General features: G+C 36.2%; 1 long non-coding RNA gene across 1 annotated transcript; it reads right to left on the reverse strand.

The window, feature by feature from the left end:
• Positions 1–397: 397 nt before the first annotated feature.
• LOC110909544 lies at positions 398–1184 on the reverse strand. The gene is made up of 3 exons (XR_002575432.2): positions 975–1184; positions 551–890; positions 398–473 (listed from the first exon to the last, which is right to left on the reverse strand). It is a non-coding gene; the product is annotated as an uncharacterized LOC110909544 (long non-coding RNA).
• Between the last annotated feature and the right edge of the window lie 14538 nt (positions 1185–15722).

A 15722-nucleotide genomic window follows, 5' to 3' on the forward strand; every position in this document is an offset into this window, starting at 1 on the left:
TCATGTTGTTTCCTTTTAAGCTAAACTCTTGATTTGGCCCATCTGACGCGATACAGATATAACTGGACCCAAATTGGCTAGTTTCTAAGCATATGGGTCGAAGCTGCCGCTTCTACAGAATGAGCCAAAATAATACAACTAATCAGAGGATTAAAAAGATATACCTTCTTCTCAGCTTCAATCATTGAATGGTAGTTCTTAGCAGCATGTTGTAAAGTTCTTATTGCATGATTTCTGTTCCAAAATAAAGCAAACATGTATCTAACTCTACCTGTAAGTAAAACAATTCGGTAAACAATGGGCCAATAACGAATTTTATACATTATATATACATGTATATATGTGTATATATAGCTATTGAAACTGACCATCTTGACTGTGTAAAGGATCGGAGGAGCACCATGTCCACCAGCACCCAGTCGAAGAAATATTGTTACAGCAGGATTAATGACCGCATGTTGGCTCCCTCGTATCTGAAAAGAAAAGACATTATTGTTGCAAGTTTTAATATTATTAAATAATAAAATCAAACCCTACGAAGACTACAAACCTCATCTATATCACCAAAAGGAATTATCACCTGCAAAATGGAGAGAAGATAAAGAAATCAAATAACATATAATAAAAGAAATCAAATAGAGTCAAGGAACTCATTGATGGTGATGGCTTTGAAGATGTACAACAACGGTGATAGCCAATACGCCCATTCCCACCGGTTTGGAATTTGCGTTTTTGGTAGAATGAAACCGCCAAACAAAAATATAAGTAAAAGTACAACGGATCCACCCGTGTTAGCAATATTCATCGTCTTACAAACGCCTGCAATCAGCCTAAACAGTCCCGCTGCCACGTTCTGGATTAGGAAAACCAACAAGAGATGCTTGAAGAACCTGAACATGAAGCATATGTTATTATTATATATTAGCATACAATGTTTTAAAATTTAGTTAAATAATAATATCGAAATTAGTTACCTGCCAGCATCAGGGGCAAGATCGACACCCCAGTATAGAAGAACGGTTCACAAAATACTTTCGATCATAGACATGGGAATTCGAAGCAAGAAAGCCGGTAACGTGAAAGCCCATGGAGGGTGGAACATGAGGTCGCGTTGTTTGTAAACAACGGGAAGTCTCATGACAGTGAACGACAGATCATCAAGCCCGTTAAACATGTTAATAAGCATACTGTCTAATAGCGGAACATGCCTTAATTAAGAATACAGAAAATAATAGAACTTGGATCAAGACATTATATAACTAACAATTAACCTCAAATCACACTGATTTAATGAAATTTTTAACTTAGAGATAAAAAGGTTGTAAGATAAGAATATATAAATAAGAAATCCCATTAGCGCAATTCATCGAACACTTAAAGTCAATCATAAACAATAACATATATAGAAGTTTTATTCAAGTCAAACCCACAACTCATCCAATCGGTAATAGATATATAAGAGATTTCCCCTAGAAACTCGATCAAAAGAAAGAGAAATCATCGGTTTAAGAACCGTGTTCATTCTTTAATGCATGAATTGAAACCCTTTCACAGCTATTTTGAATTAAATCAACAACAATGGATGCAAAATCAAACGCAGAGTTCAATTGGGTACAACTATAAAAAATCGAAAGATTTGATGCAGTAAATAGTGGAAATATAGAAATCTTACGATGAGATGAAGAAATCAGATCTCTGGTATTTGGGTAAACGCCGGCAGGGAAGCGGTGAGAAAACCCTCTTTTCACGTTCTCTCCCATCGACCTTTCACTCTCCATCCCCTGCTGCTCTGTCTGCCTTCTCTGGTTCTCGTTCTCTTCTCTGCGTATGCAACTGAACATGAATTAAAGTAGGATTAAAGGAATTGAATCGATTGAAACTGAAGCATTCAATCATCCACTAAAATCCCCCAATTACCCCTATAGTGTCTTAAAATTTTGGGTGAAACCCCTCTAAAATGGCTTAAACATCCTTGTACATAATGCTTAATAACTTATACTTGTAGTAAAATTACAATTTTAGACATGGGAAATGCTTATATATAGTATATAGATTATCACATCTAAAGTTAAATAACTAATAATAAAAGTTATCAAAATTTTCTAACCTTCATGAATGAGAATCATGATGATACGCATGTTAGGCCCATAATCAACTTAGTTGTAGGAATCCGTTTTTGGAACTTTGATTTTTTTTTACGACTTCGTGGATGAATTGCCAAAACTCCGTGTTTAGAGTCTCGTACTGATAACGTGTTGTAAAACTAGCCTAATAGCAAAACAACATAAAAGAGATGTAGGGGAAAGAGATTGGTTTTTATTAATATGCATCTTTTACAATAGAATACAATGACTATATATATGAGAGAAAGTCTTGGAAAAAAAGCTAGGTTATTTTAGGAGTTGATAACCATAATCATAGTAATATATTTATAAAAATTATTATTAATTTACTTCAAGTTAAATGCGTTTCAATGAATATTATTAGCTCGGGCTATTTCACTTTAATTAAAAAAAATAAATAGATATCCAATTCAAGGACCGGTACCATCACAAGTAGCTCTTTTGTCCAACAATTGCATTTTTACATTCCGATAAGAATAATACAATTCCTAAAAGTGATGTGTGAACACAACTTTCTAATTTAAGATCCAAATCCCTTGTGAAAGAAGATTTGTTATATCCGTACAAAAGAGTTATATATTTTAGTTTTGATGCTAACATGTGTGAGTGTGTGTGTGTGATGTTAAAATATTTCTTTATTCACTAGGAAATAGTAGAATTGTCTACTAATAAAAGAAACTATTCTAATTTGATTAAAGTTCTACTATTCTATTCTAATTTGGTTAAAGTTAGAACTTAGAATAAGCTTGGTTGATAAAATAATGATCCAAAAAGAATCATTCTATGATGATAATAGAATACGTACAATATATAAACATGATAGTATTTTTATGGTTAACGTAAATACGTGTATTATTGTATTCACCAACGAATACACTATATATTGTATTATTGATGAATCAAATGTTGGCCTTAAGTCTTTAAGAAATTGTTACCGTGCAAGAAGAGTTATCATATAAAAATCTGATGGGCTAAAATTGCTATTAATTAAACTCACGCATCTATCTATACTTTATATAAAAGGAGAAATCCCAATGACATAAGAAAAGCTGATGTGTCAACAGGAAAGGCTGTCCAACAAGGCTTTTCTTATGTCATTATTACATCATAAACCTTAATATTAAAAGACTTTAAAATTCAAAGTTGGCCCACATTCAAGATCCAAAGGTCTGTCGAGCAAAGGTCTGCCCACATAAAGCTTAATATAAAAAATCATTTAAAATTTTGTTTAAACATTTGCCCTCAACATTTTGTAATCAAACATCAGCTCCCAATAAACATCTGTCCAGATTTAAAATCCTGGCTCCACATTCAAAATTTAAACCATATATTCTAATTTCTAATTCTATAAATAAGATATAATTATCTGCCTCCACATTCAAATCTCTCTCGCTCATATCTGTGAGCATATATCTCTCTCTCAAATGCATCTTTCTCGTGATTCAGCGGCTAATCTCCGATTACACTTCTTTGTTCGAATGTTTGTTGATTCTGTTTACATGTTATCGTTCCATATCATTGTTCCAACATCGTCGTTTCAATGAAGCTTCCCATCACACATCAACCTTTCAATATCGATGTTGCAGTATCATTGTTGCAACATCGTGAAAAGTTGCATGTGCTACCTTCTTTGATGGGAGAGTTGCATTGTTCGATTTTCGTTAAATCGAAAATCAGGTTTTCTTGCGTCAGTAAGATTTTCTCCTTTTATAGAAAGTATAGATTCGTGCAATATCGTGAAAAGTCAGATGTGCTACAACAGTTGAGAAGAGACCTCTGCATTTTAGGTTTGTTTCTTATTTTGATTAATTGTTGATGATGTTGAGAGTTTTTATTTACACTGACATTTTAGAATATGTTAAGATGCATGTTTATATTATTAAAATGAACTACTACATAGAAAAATAGAAATTTAATGAAATATTTATAAAGTATTACACGCTAGAGTTAACACTTGCTAGGATTTCGTAGACTCTGGCCTTTCTCCATGTGATTTCATGCTCTCTTTTGAATTTCAGGGCAGTTAGCATGTTGCAGATTTTCTGATCCTGTTTTAGAAGTTGTGTCAGAAACTCTTCTGCATTCTTCTGGAACTCTGATGGAGGAGAGTGGAGGACTTCATCGAGCAATGCTATGTTGTTCCAGGTTTTGTTGTAATTAGTGTCATTGATTATGTCGACTTTACTGTTTAGTTCTTCGTCTGTTCTTTGTTCTTTGAGTGACCACATCGAGAATTGTGTTTTAACAACGCTGGTGTCTGACCAGTGGTAGAAGCTGAAGTTTGCCATGTAGATTTTTTGTTAGTTTTCTAATTTGGAACAATTTTTGACAGAAAGTGATTTGTAGAACAATTTGTTGATGTTTTGAATCAAAAGTAATCATCGGTCTTTTATAGAGTTTAAAAACGCGTCTACATGGTAAATGAAGAGGTTGATTGTAATTGTGATAATCTGCTTTTGTTCTTTGAACTTCGAAATTTTGTCCCTTGGGTTTCTTGGTATTTAATTTTACAGTTTTCCCATAAAAGTTGGGGTTTGAAAAGGTTTTTGCATTAAAAGACTGCTGTTTTGAAATATACATTAATATGTTTATATTAAATCTACACGTTTTCACAATTACAAATTTCAGTATGTAAACTCATAGTCACTTCACTTGTTTTTCATCACGTTTTCCTACGAAGATATCATACTTTCAGGAAAGTCGAGTAATATAGTTTATTCAAATGGCGTCATTCACAAATGCAAAAATCAGATGATTTAAAGCAGCGTTTTGTCAGGCAAATCGAGGAACAGGTGTATGATGATAGGGCTACTCTTTAAGAGCTGAAGAGATGTTTTGATGGATTGCAAGTTGGCCTGTTCACTAGAGAGCAGGTTTCCAGAGATCTTATGCGGATGCCTTCAACTTCCGTTCGTGAACTTTGTGTTGTCAGTAATATAGAGTGCAGTGATAGAGATGTGAAGTTCATGGCGATGCTGAAGGACATACATCGAGAGGTTCAGCAATCGATGGAGTTGAAGCTAAAGTTTCTTAATTCTTGCTGTTATTGTTAGATTTGAACTTTAATGTTGTTCAGTATGTGATGTAATTATTGGAGTTTTAAATTTAATGTCATGAATAAATGAATAAATTTTAATTTATGAATCCATGTTGTGTTTTAGTTATTTAGTGTTTGAGTAAGATTTAGATTATGTTGATGTTGAATTGTGTCTGAACATCTGTTTGGTAAGTCAACAGAGGTTTAATAGTGTCAAGGGTTGGTTTGATGGTGAACAGATTATGTTGATGTTGCATTGTGTCTGAATATCTGTTTGGTAAGTCAACAGAGGTTTAATAGTAACAAGGGTTGGTTTGATGGTGAACAGATGAGTGCAATGATAAAACAAATATTTAGAATTTGATCATTAATATAAGTTTTTTGAAGAATCTGTGCTCCTGCAAATTACAGAGAGTCAATATTTGGAGTTGTAAAAGGTCTGTTGTAGTTAAAGTTTGGTAAAAGAGAACATCTGCTGATGATGAAACAACTGTGTATTCTAACGACTGTTGATTTACCACTGTTGACTAAATGAATAAATTTTAATAGTATTAATCTTTGTTGTCGCATCTTCATTTTAATTATTTCGGTCATTCCTGAGTATTATTGTATAATTTTGTTTATCAATAACAGTTTTTTGGAAGAATTTACCATATATTTTGGTGTTATAAAAGGTGTGTTGTAGCTAAAGTTTCACAAAAGAGAGCATCTGCTAATGAATAAATGTGTGAAGATGCTGCTATGGGTCAACAGATGTTAACGAACAACAAATGATATTCAATCTTAAAATGCTTAACAGAGGATTTGATACTAACAGTGGTTGGGCTAATGATGAATAAGAATTATTATATAACATCTTCTATAAGTATTATTATATAATTTTGTTTATCAATAACAGTTTTTTGGAAGAATTTACGATATATTTTGCTGTTATAAAAGGTGTGTTGTAGCTAAAGTCTAACAAAGAGAGCATTTGCTGATGAATAAATGTGTGAAGATGCAAAGGTCTGCTATGGGTCAACAGATGTTAACGAACAACAGATGATATTCAATCTTAAAATGCTTAACAGAGGATTTGATACTAACAGTGGTTGGGCTAATGATGAATAAGTATTATTATATAATTTTGTTTATCAATAACAGTTTTTTGGAAGAATTTACGGTATATTTTGCTGTTATAAAAGGTGTGTTGTAGCTAAAGTCTGACAAAAGAGAGCATCTACTAATGAATATATATGTGAAGATGTAAAGGTCTGCTATGGGTCAACAGATGTTATCGAACAACAGATGATATTCAATCTTAAAATGCTTAACAGAGGATTTGATACTAACAGTGGTTGGGCTAATGATGAATAAGTATTATTATATAACGTCTGCTATAAGTATTATTATATAATTTTGTTTATCAATAACAGTTTTTTGGAAGAATTTACGGTATATTTTGCTGTTATAAAAGGTGTGTTGTAGCTAAAGTCTGACAAAAGAGAGCATCTGCTGATGAATAAATGTGTGAAGATTCAAAGGTCTGCTATGGGTCAACAGATATTAACGAACAACAAATGATATTCAATCTTAAAATGCTTAACAGAGGATTTGATACCAACAGTGGTTGGGCTAATGATAATAAGTATTATTATATAACGCCTGCTATAAGTATTATTATATAATTTTGTTTATCAATAACAATTTTTTGGAAGAATTTACGGTACATTTTGTTGTTGTAAAAGGTGTGTTGTAGCTAAAGTCTGACAAAAGAGAGCATCTGCTGATAAATAAATGTGTGAAGATGCAAAGGTCTGCTCTGGGTCAACAGATGTTAACGAACAACAGATGATATTAAATCTTAAAATGCTTAACAGAGGATTTGATACTAATAGTGGTTAGGCTAATGATGAATAAGTATTATTATATAACTTCTGCTATAAGTATTATTATATAATTTTGTTTATCAATAACAGTTTTTTGGAAGAATTTACGGTATATTTTGCTGTTATAAAAGGTGTGTTGTAGCTAAAGTGTCACACCCCCAAAAATACCCGAAGCGGAAACCCCCGCGAGGGTGTGATGTACCAGGATCTAGCCACCAATCACATTGAACTCATTCGAGATTTTTAAATAAATCTTTCATTCATTAACATAAAGTGTTACAAAACAGTAAATACAAATCATCGTGTTCAGCGGAAGCATAATACATGTTTAACTAAAACCCAAGTGTATGAAATCATTTAGTCTCGTTACAAGTTTCCATGTTCCTCGACCCATGACCACTCCAGCATCCCAGACAGCAAGTTCCATATCCAGACATACCTATAACCTGCGAGCATGCACACACGTGTATCAGACAACACTGGTGAGTTCATAGTTTTACGAAAACGTTAGTTACCAAGTGTTTAGTTCCGTTCATTGATTACAATGTTGATAATACCTCGGATACAAGATGGCTCCTGATTTATTTTGCCCTTTCCCCAATGCTTCTATCAAAGCATTGGGCATGACTGAGTCATTAGTTCACACCCGTCCTCTCAAGTACGGGGTGAGGGTGCCAAACCTAGATAGCGCTACCAACTAATACTCCGTTACCTCTCAGGTAACAAACAAGATGAGACTTAAAGGTGATAGGACGAGTGTATTATCCAACATCCCAGATTTTACCCACATGACGTATTCCTCTTAGGAATACCCAATTGATTTACCCAAAAACCTATCCCTCTCAGGGATATCCAGTGGCTGTCCCAACCACCGGGATGCATGCTCAAGAGAAATGAACTCACCTTAGATTGCTCGGTATGTTACATTACTTTACCCGTTCCAAGTTGGTCAACTATACCCTACCGTGGTTACCAATCAACATTAGATACATAACCAATCAAGTCACATCTTTGTACACAGTAAGTCACGTATTTCAGAGATCGCATTCATCACAAGTACTAACGTACATCACATAACATATACTCAGTTCATACACGTTCACATCTCATGTGATTATCACATAACAACCTACAACAGATGGGTGTTTTATCTACACAAGTTAAATCAGGATTCTCATCAGTAGTTATTATTATCATGCAACATTAACACCTTGCAACACGATTATTCATCATCAAAAGTATCATATCAATCTACTGTTTCCCCCTATCTACAAACCCGCCAAAATATCCCATGTGTGGCGAAAGACCACATGTTTCGTTGAGTCCATGTGTGGCGAAAGACCACATGTTTCGTCGAGTTAATGTGTGGCGAAAAACCACATGTTTCGTCGCCCCTCATCAGGTGATGAAACAGTTTCAATTCTTAGATCTCTAAAAACAGTTAACAATCTAACAGTTTCAACCACAGCGATCATTGCACTAGTAAATATCCTAGTTTCAAGCAATCATCGAGCATCCAAATTTGTTCCACACATAACAGTTTCATCGAGCATAAACACATAACATTCACAGACCATAAACCATCGAAAGTTAATCTATCAGATCATCAACTTATTCACCACCAAACAGTTTCGAACATATCAAGAATCCCTATCACATATACATCCTGTCTAACTGATTTTTATTAACATGATCATCCTAATTGTATGCGTGTTAACAGTCAACGACATCATTTATACGAACCAACCCTAATAATGTATGTTTAACCACACAAGGATCATCACTACACAAAATTACATATTAAACAATGATCCCATGAACAAAAAACAGTGAACTAACCTTGAGATAAATTAACCAGTTACGATTAGAAAACTCTGGAATGGTGGATGAAGTATGCCATCAACCGTTTGAGAGAGTTAGGGTTTGCAATAACAAGGATTTCGTGAGTTACGTGTGTGTATAAGATTAAATAGGTAAACTGGGCCCTACTGGGCTTCGAATGATTTGGGCCGGCGACGAAAGTTGTTTGTGATGAATGACAGTTTTTCGCCGAGAGGTGACTGCGACGAAGGACCTAGTTCTTTCGTCGAGTGCTTTTCAATAAGGTCAAACACAGTGCTAAGTTTTCACGTATCACTCAAATACAAACAGTACTTAATCATTCAACTTTCAATCACAAGATACAATGTAAAGAGAGTTATAAAAGTAGAGCAAGATTGTGAAACAAATGATTCGTATGGAAAAGACCTTGAGGTCTCGGGTTGTCACATAAAGTCTGACAAAAGAGAGGATCTGCTGATGCATAAATGTGTAAAGATGCAAAGGTTTGCTATGGGTCAACATATGTTAACGAACAACAAATGATATTCAATCTTAAAAAGCTTAACAGAGGATTTGATACTAACAGTGGTTGGGCTAATAACAGATGTTAGACTTACGACTGTTGAGTTACACCGATTGAAAACAACTGTTTTTGAAACTTCTGCTTGCCTAAAAATACATCCACTGCTAAAGGGTACCGTCTGTTGTCATAATTTATGTTTATCCATATGACTGTTGATTTACTATACTACTGACTGTCATCCATTATGACAACAGAGGTTCTGACGTGGATAGATGTTAGCTAAAGATAAAACAACTGCTGAAAGTTATCATCTGTTTTCATAACTTCTGTTTATCTAACGACTGTTTGACTCACACTGTTCCCAACGACCAACAGATGTTTCCAAACAACTGTCATCGGTTGTCGCAAGAGAGGTTCTGACGTGGACAGATCTTAGCCATCAAATATTTGTAACTACTGCCATGTCAGCATTCACTTCTTCTCTCTATATAAAAGCTGTTTCATCCCTAAATCGAGGTTCTACCACTGCCGTCTCGAATTCAAAATTCTCAAAAATAGTTTCCAACATATTAAAAACCCTCCCACTTAAACCCTGTTTCATCCCCAAATCACCTTCTTCTCCGATCATGTCTCTGAACATCAAAAACCCTCACAACTACCTCCCCATCTTCAAGAAAACCAGCAAAAATACCAGCTATCACTCAATAATTGACCTTTTAACGTCATCAAAATACAAATCAATTCTTACTGCTGATGCTCCGGTTCATACAGAAACACTCCGACAATTTTGGTTTAATGCTGAAATAGAGTCTGAAGATAATAATCCAGTTGCCATCACATCTAAGGTCGGGGAAAGTGTGGTACGAATTTCTCCCTTTACAATTTCCACTACATTTGCATTGGATGACTTGGGAGGTAAGAAAAACTTTGAAAAACTTGAACTTCATACAGAGTTCATTGAAAGAGGGTATGATGCACAATTAAAGGAAGTTACTATCTACAAACCAAACTTCCCTCCGCCAATGAAATTTTTGTTTCGTACTCTTTTAACTTGTCTCTTAGTCAAGACCACCGCATTTAATGAGATACCTTTGAATATTTAGTATTTGAGTTATGCTATTTTAACAAAATCTTATTACAATTTATCACAAGCATTATTTTCTGATTTGTTGAATAATGTGAAAAATGTGAAAAAATTGAAAAAAGGTGTTCGTAGTAATGCTTTTCTGTTGTATCCAAGACTTCTAAGCTACTACCTACGAAAACAAGTATCACAAACAGATTTTGAACAAGGTGTAGCTTTTCAAATAAATAGTCTTACAAGTAAAACTTTTACTAAACTTATGGATAAAGAGTCAAAAGTTTCAACAACTGAAACAAAGGGGGATGAGCATGTTTTAGATGCGTCTGCATCAATTGCTCAAACTTCTGTTGTTGAGAGAACTGCTCCTGGTGATCATGACACCACAACCGGTGTTGTGAAACACACACCAGGAAAACACAAAAAGAAAGTTGTCACATCCAAAAAGCCCACCAAAACCAAACAAAATAAAAAGGTTCCTCTGAAGATGAGATCCCAGAGGTTAATGCAGTGACAACACAAATGTCACTTGAAACCACTGTTGCTACTTCCTCACAGTTGTTGGAAAGATCTCAACCCATCCAAACTCCTCATGTATCCTCACAAAAGGATCATGTTGTAAGTACAAGGACACCACAACATGAAGTAGACCTTTCATATGAAAGTATGTTTAAAAGTCCCTCTCCCAAGGCAATCACGCTTTCTACACCACAACCCTCGACTCAAGTTCCATCAACAATATTACCTCTGTTTGAAGCAATTGAATTTCAGAAAGAAAACAGTTCCTCTAATGCACACATTACTGAGAGTAGATCGCAACAAATGACTGTGTCTGAACCAATTCAATCTCCTATCCTACAAACAGTTGAAGAAGTTATCCCCGTTGAGTATTACGAAACTCTTGGTGGTAGTTCAAGTGGAGCAGCCACTACAACTGTTGAACCCATTGGTGATCAGTTGGACAGTGGTTACATCATTAAGACTCCCTTGAAGGCAACCACTGATGAGGTTACAACTGTAATCTCTACTTCAGTGAGAAGTCTGCAGAACGAAGAAAAAGGGGCATCTGTTTCTGATGATATGGAGACTTCTCCTATTATCAAAACAAATACAACCACTACAGGTGGGAATTCAGATAATCCTATTAAAGTATGTGATGAATTAACTTATAAGGATTTGAAGGTTAGAGTGTCTACCATTGAAACAGATGTTGCTGAAATGAAAGAATTGATTAAGCAGATGATAGAGCTTTTTAAAAGTCAACCTACCAGACAGGAAATTGCCAATGAGCTTTTGAATTCTATGCAACCCATCCTTCAAGCTCAGAGGAATTTGGCTGAAAGTAACCGCAATTTCAGTTTGGAATTTATCAGAAATTTGGTTGATGCCAGGTATAAAGACACACAAGCAGACATTATGAACATTAAGGAACATCTATTGAAACTTACTGGCTCCACCTGTACATCAGTCTTTGAGAAAGATGATGATGATGATAATGATGCCAAAAAGGGGGAGAAGGATTCACTGAGTAAGTTGTCACCAAATTCAAAAGCTAATCCTACAGAAATTGTATCCCCTGCTCAACCTAAATCCCAACCTTCTCCAAAAAAAAACCACCACAAAAGAAGGAGAAAATACCTTCCACACCATCATCACCTATTTTGTCAATATATGTTGGGAACACAAAAGTATCAGCAGATGTTTACCAAACAGCTGCTAAGACACTAGTTGTTTCAGCAGAAGTTTCTCAAACATCTGCCATGATCATTTTCACTACACCAACCACAATCGAACCATCTCCAACGTCACAAAGATTTCCCATACATTCATCTTCACTACCGAAACATTCTCCTTCACCAGAAATGTAACACCCCGTGTTTTCGAATGTCAAAGTCAAAGTCAAAGTCCAAGTCAACTTTGACTTTCTCTGACTGTAGATAGTCGATTTTGTGTTTTAGTTGTATTATGTGGAGTAAGTGTTGTAATCAGCAAGAATCGAAGTAATCGAATGTGTTTTAACGCGAACCGATCTACGACTGTGAATGATAGGAAGTAACAATGCGATAAAGTTGACCTAATCAGCAATCAAACCGATCTAACAATCAATCAAACTCGAGACTCGAATTATGCGAATTATGGTATTGTTATACGTGTATGTGTGCCTTATGTGTTAATTGTGCGTGTTTACTTTATGTTTGGTGTGGTATTCAAGCAATCAAATCGAAAATCGAATCAAAACTCGAAAGGCAATCGAATTTAATCGAAACCGACAACGAAGTATGACTTATAGAAGATTGTATGTTAGATATAATGGTTGGGACTAAAAGTAATTTGACTAGGAACTCCATCGTATTCGTATCATCGTCCATCAAAATCGAAACGTCGAAAATCGTCGCAAAAATACTCAAAGTGCGTGGCGAATCGGACAGGAAGCATCCTGATCGAACAGGCCAGCCGATCGGCTAGCACCTTGCCAGCCGATCGAGCAGCCCACTCGATCGGAACTCCCAGCCGATCGGCTGCCACTTTCCTCTTTTAGAAGCCTATAAATAGGGTTGTCATTGTCATACTTTCCATTTTTGGAAAGCTCTGACCGAACCAGCTATCTTCTTCACTTTTTATTCAGATTTCTCTCAATCCCGGTAAGTTTTCACTCTAATCCTTGTACGATCTTGATCATTACTTGATTCTACACCTTTCTATCTTTCAAAACTTGGATCCTAACCGTGAAATCACCAAGATCTAAGTGTTCTTGGGTGATGTTATCATGGTGTTCTTGAAGAACATCATGTTTTGGCCTCATTCCACTATGATTAGCTTAGATCTAACCGATTTCCACATAAACAAGTTAAGATCCATCATAGATCTAAACATTTTCATGATGTGAAGGATTGAAAGAAGGATTTCCAACTTTCTTTCAACTCTTTTACACTCAATGCTTTCAAATCAATAGAAACGGAGCTTGAACCGGCTAACCTATCCTTCTAACAGTTAAGGGGTTCAAGATTCGGATTCTATATACAAGGTTAACCCGATATCGGTTAAACTCTAAACCGACATTCCAAACCGTTCAACCGGCCGGACTTGGGTGATTCCTGTTCGAGCCAAGGGAACAGGTGGGAACGAAGGTTATCATTGTTCAACACGTTGTCAAGATACCTTGAAAGAATGACAAATAAACAAACAACCAAGTGTTAGACGAAAGGCCGACCAGGTCAGAAATACTGGCCGAACGGCTAGGCTGCCGAACAGCCCAGCCGATCGGACATGCCAGCCGATCGACCGGGCCAGCCGATCGGCTAGCACATGGTCCCACACTCCCAAACTTTTAAAGTATAGTGTTGACGAAGTAATGTTCAATCGAATGGGTCACTCGATGGGTAAACATTACTGTTCGGATCATGAGATACTATGCTTCAGCACTTAATCGTTTTCACAACTTGTTCGTGGTAGAGAATGCCAGCCGATCGAACAGACTATTCGATCGAGTGACATTCAGTTGAGGACTAACCCTGAAGCTCCTAGCCGATCGAGTGAGCTAGCCGATCGAGTGAGCTAGCCGATCGAGTGAGCTAGCCGATCGAGCGAACCGCTCGATCGACCGACTTGAAAGGGTAGGAACACTTCAGTGTTCTCTAATACTGCAACAAAAACTTCAAAAGTTCAAATCCCCTAACACAAACACACCAGAGGAAGAAACAATCCACTCGAATGGTTCAGCCGATCGAGCCAACCGGCCGATCGAACAGGACTGTCCAATCGGATATACCAGCCGATCGAACAGGCCGTTCGATCGAACCTGCCGTTCGATCGACCAGCCCATTCGATCCATCCATACTTGTTTGCTTTTCCGCGTTACTTATCGTTATGCTATCGAACTATTCAGGCTAATCTTACTCTTAGCGCTCCCTTCAATCCACAATCAATCACTGTGAGTATACTCGAACCCTTTTTGCTTTAGCACTTTTGGGTGGTACATACGTTACCTATCAAAATCACAATCGAACACACTATACAAACTACTTGAACGCTAACCGATTGCATGTATTACGTGATTAAATGTATGCTTGTTATTATGTTTACACGTGGAAAGCTGTCTACCTGCCTTAGCAACGTAGTACTATAGTTTGGACTCAGCACCCGTTCACACGGGGGTTGTTAAGGACAATCCACTTGCATGATTTACGGTGGTGATCATGTATTGCGAACTGTCTGGGACAGTCAACCCGCAGTCACTGGTATTGATAGGTCCATGTCGATAATTTACATGCATCATTGCCCTCTGTGTACGTGCTGGTTATGCGTAAACTATTCAAACTCTATATGCTATTATCAAACTTGTATGCTCACCTTTACATTTTATGTATTGACTTTATTTTAACGTATGTGACAGGTGCTTAAGTTGCTAAGATGCTTAGACGTGTGGTGATGAAATCGAGGCTAGGAAGAGTCTAGAAACCAAGACAATTTACATTTATGTGTTTAAATCTGAGTTGTCGGAACTTGTTTTGTTTAAAGGATACCTATGACTGTAATAACTAGATTTATCTTATGGGTCACGGTATGGGACGTGATATTTAAAACTATTTGGTAATAATAGTTGTTATGGAATTTCTTTGAACAATCTGTTTCGCTCAGTGCCGCGCCCCGATGATTCCGCCATCGGTTGGGGTGTGACAAGAAATCATCTCCACACGTAAGAGAAAAACTCATATCGACATAATCACAAAAATGAAGAGTGATCCTCTGGTAAAGCCAACTCCACCTAATTGGAAGAAAGTCAAAACAGTGGATTCAGATGAGGTATTGAAGTTTAAAAGAATGAGAGAAGAGCTTGTGGCTGCAAGAATGAGAGAAGAGCTTGTGGCTGCTGTTTATGGTCCAGTTAGATCCATTGCAAGATGGTCTAAACTAAAGATAGTTGAGACCTACAAAAAGCTGGAAGAAGTTAGAGCTGAACATTAAAATGTTCTTCAAAACCCAGTCTATCCTACAACTGCTGCTCTGTCTCTAAAAATCGGTACTCCGAAAACCTTCTCTCATCATCTGATTTGTCTTAATCAATTTCAAATTTGGTTAGCAGACCACAATCACCAAACTCATCTTTAATAATTCTTTTCCCAAGAAAACCAACTGATCCAAAAATAGTAAAGTGGAAGTCATGCTCAAAAACCCAAGTATTGACTTTGATCAGATCAGATGGTAGTGTTGAAGAGATTAAAATGGATAGTGCATATAATCTGAATGCATACGATCTCCAAGATTTGTT

This window comes from Helianthus annuus, chromosome 15 (assembly GCF_002127325.2).
Source record: "Helianthus annuus cultivar XRQ/B chromosome 15, HanXRQr2.0-SUNRISE, whole genome shotgun sequence".
Taxonomy (NCBI): Eukaryota; Viridiplantae; Streptophyta; class Magnoliopsida; order Asterales; family Asteraceae; genus Helianthus; species Helianthus annuus.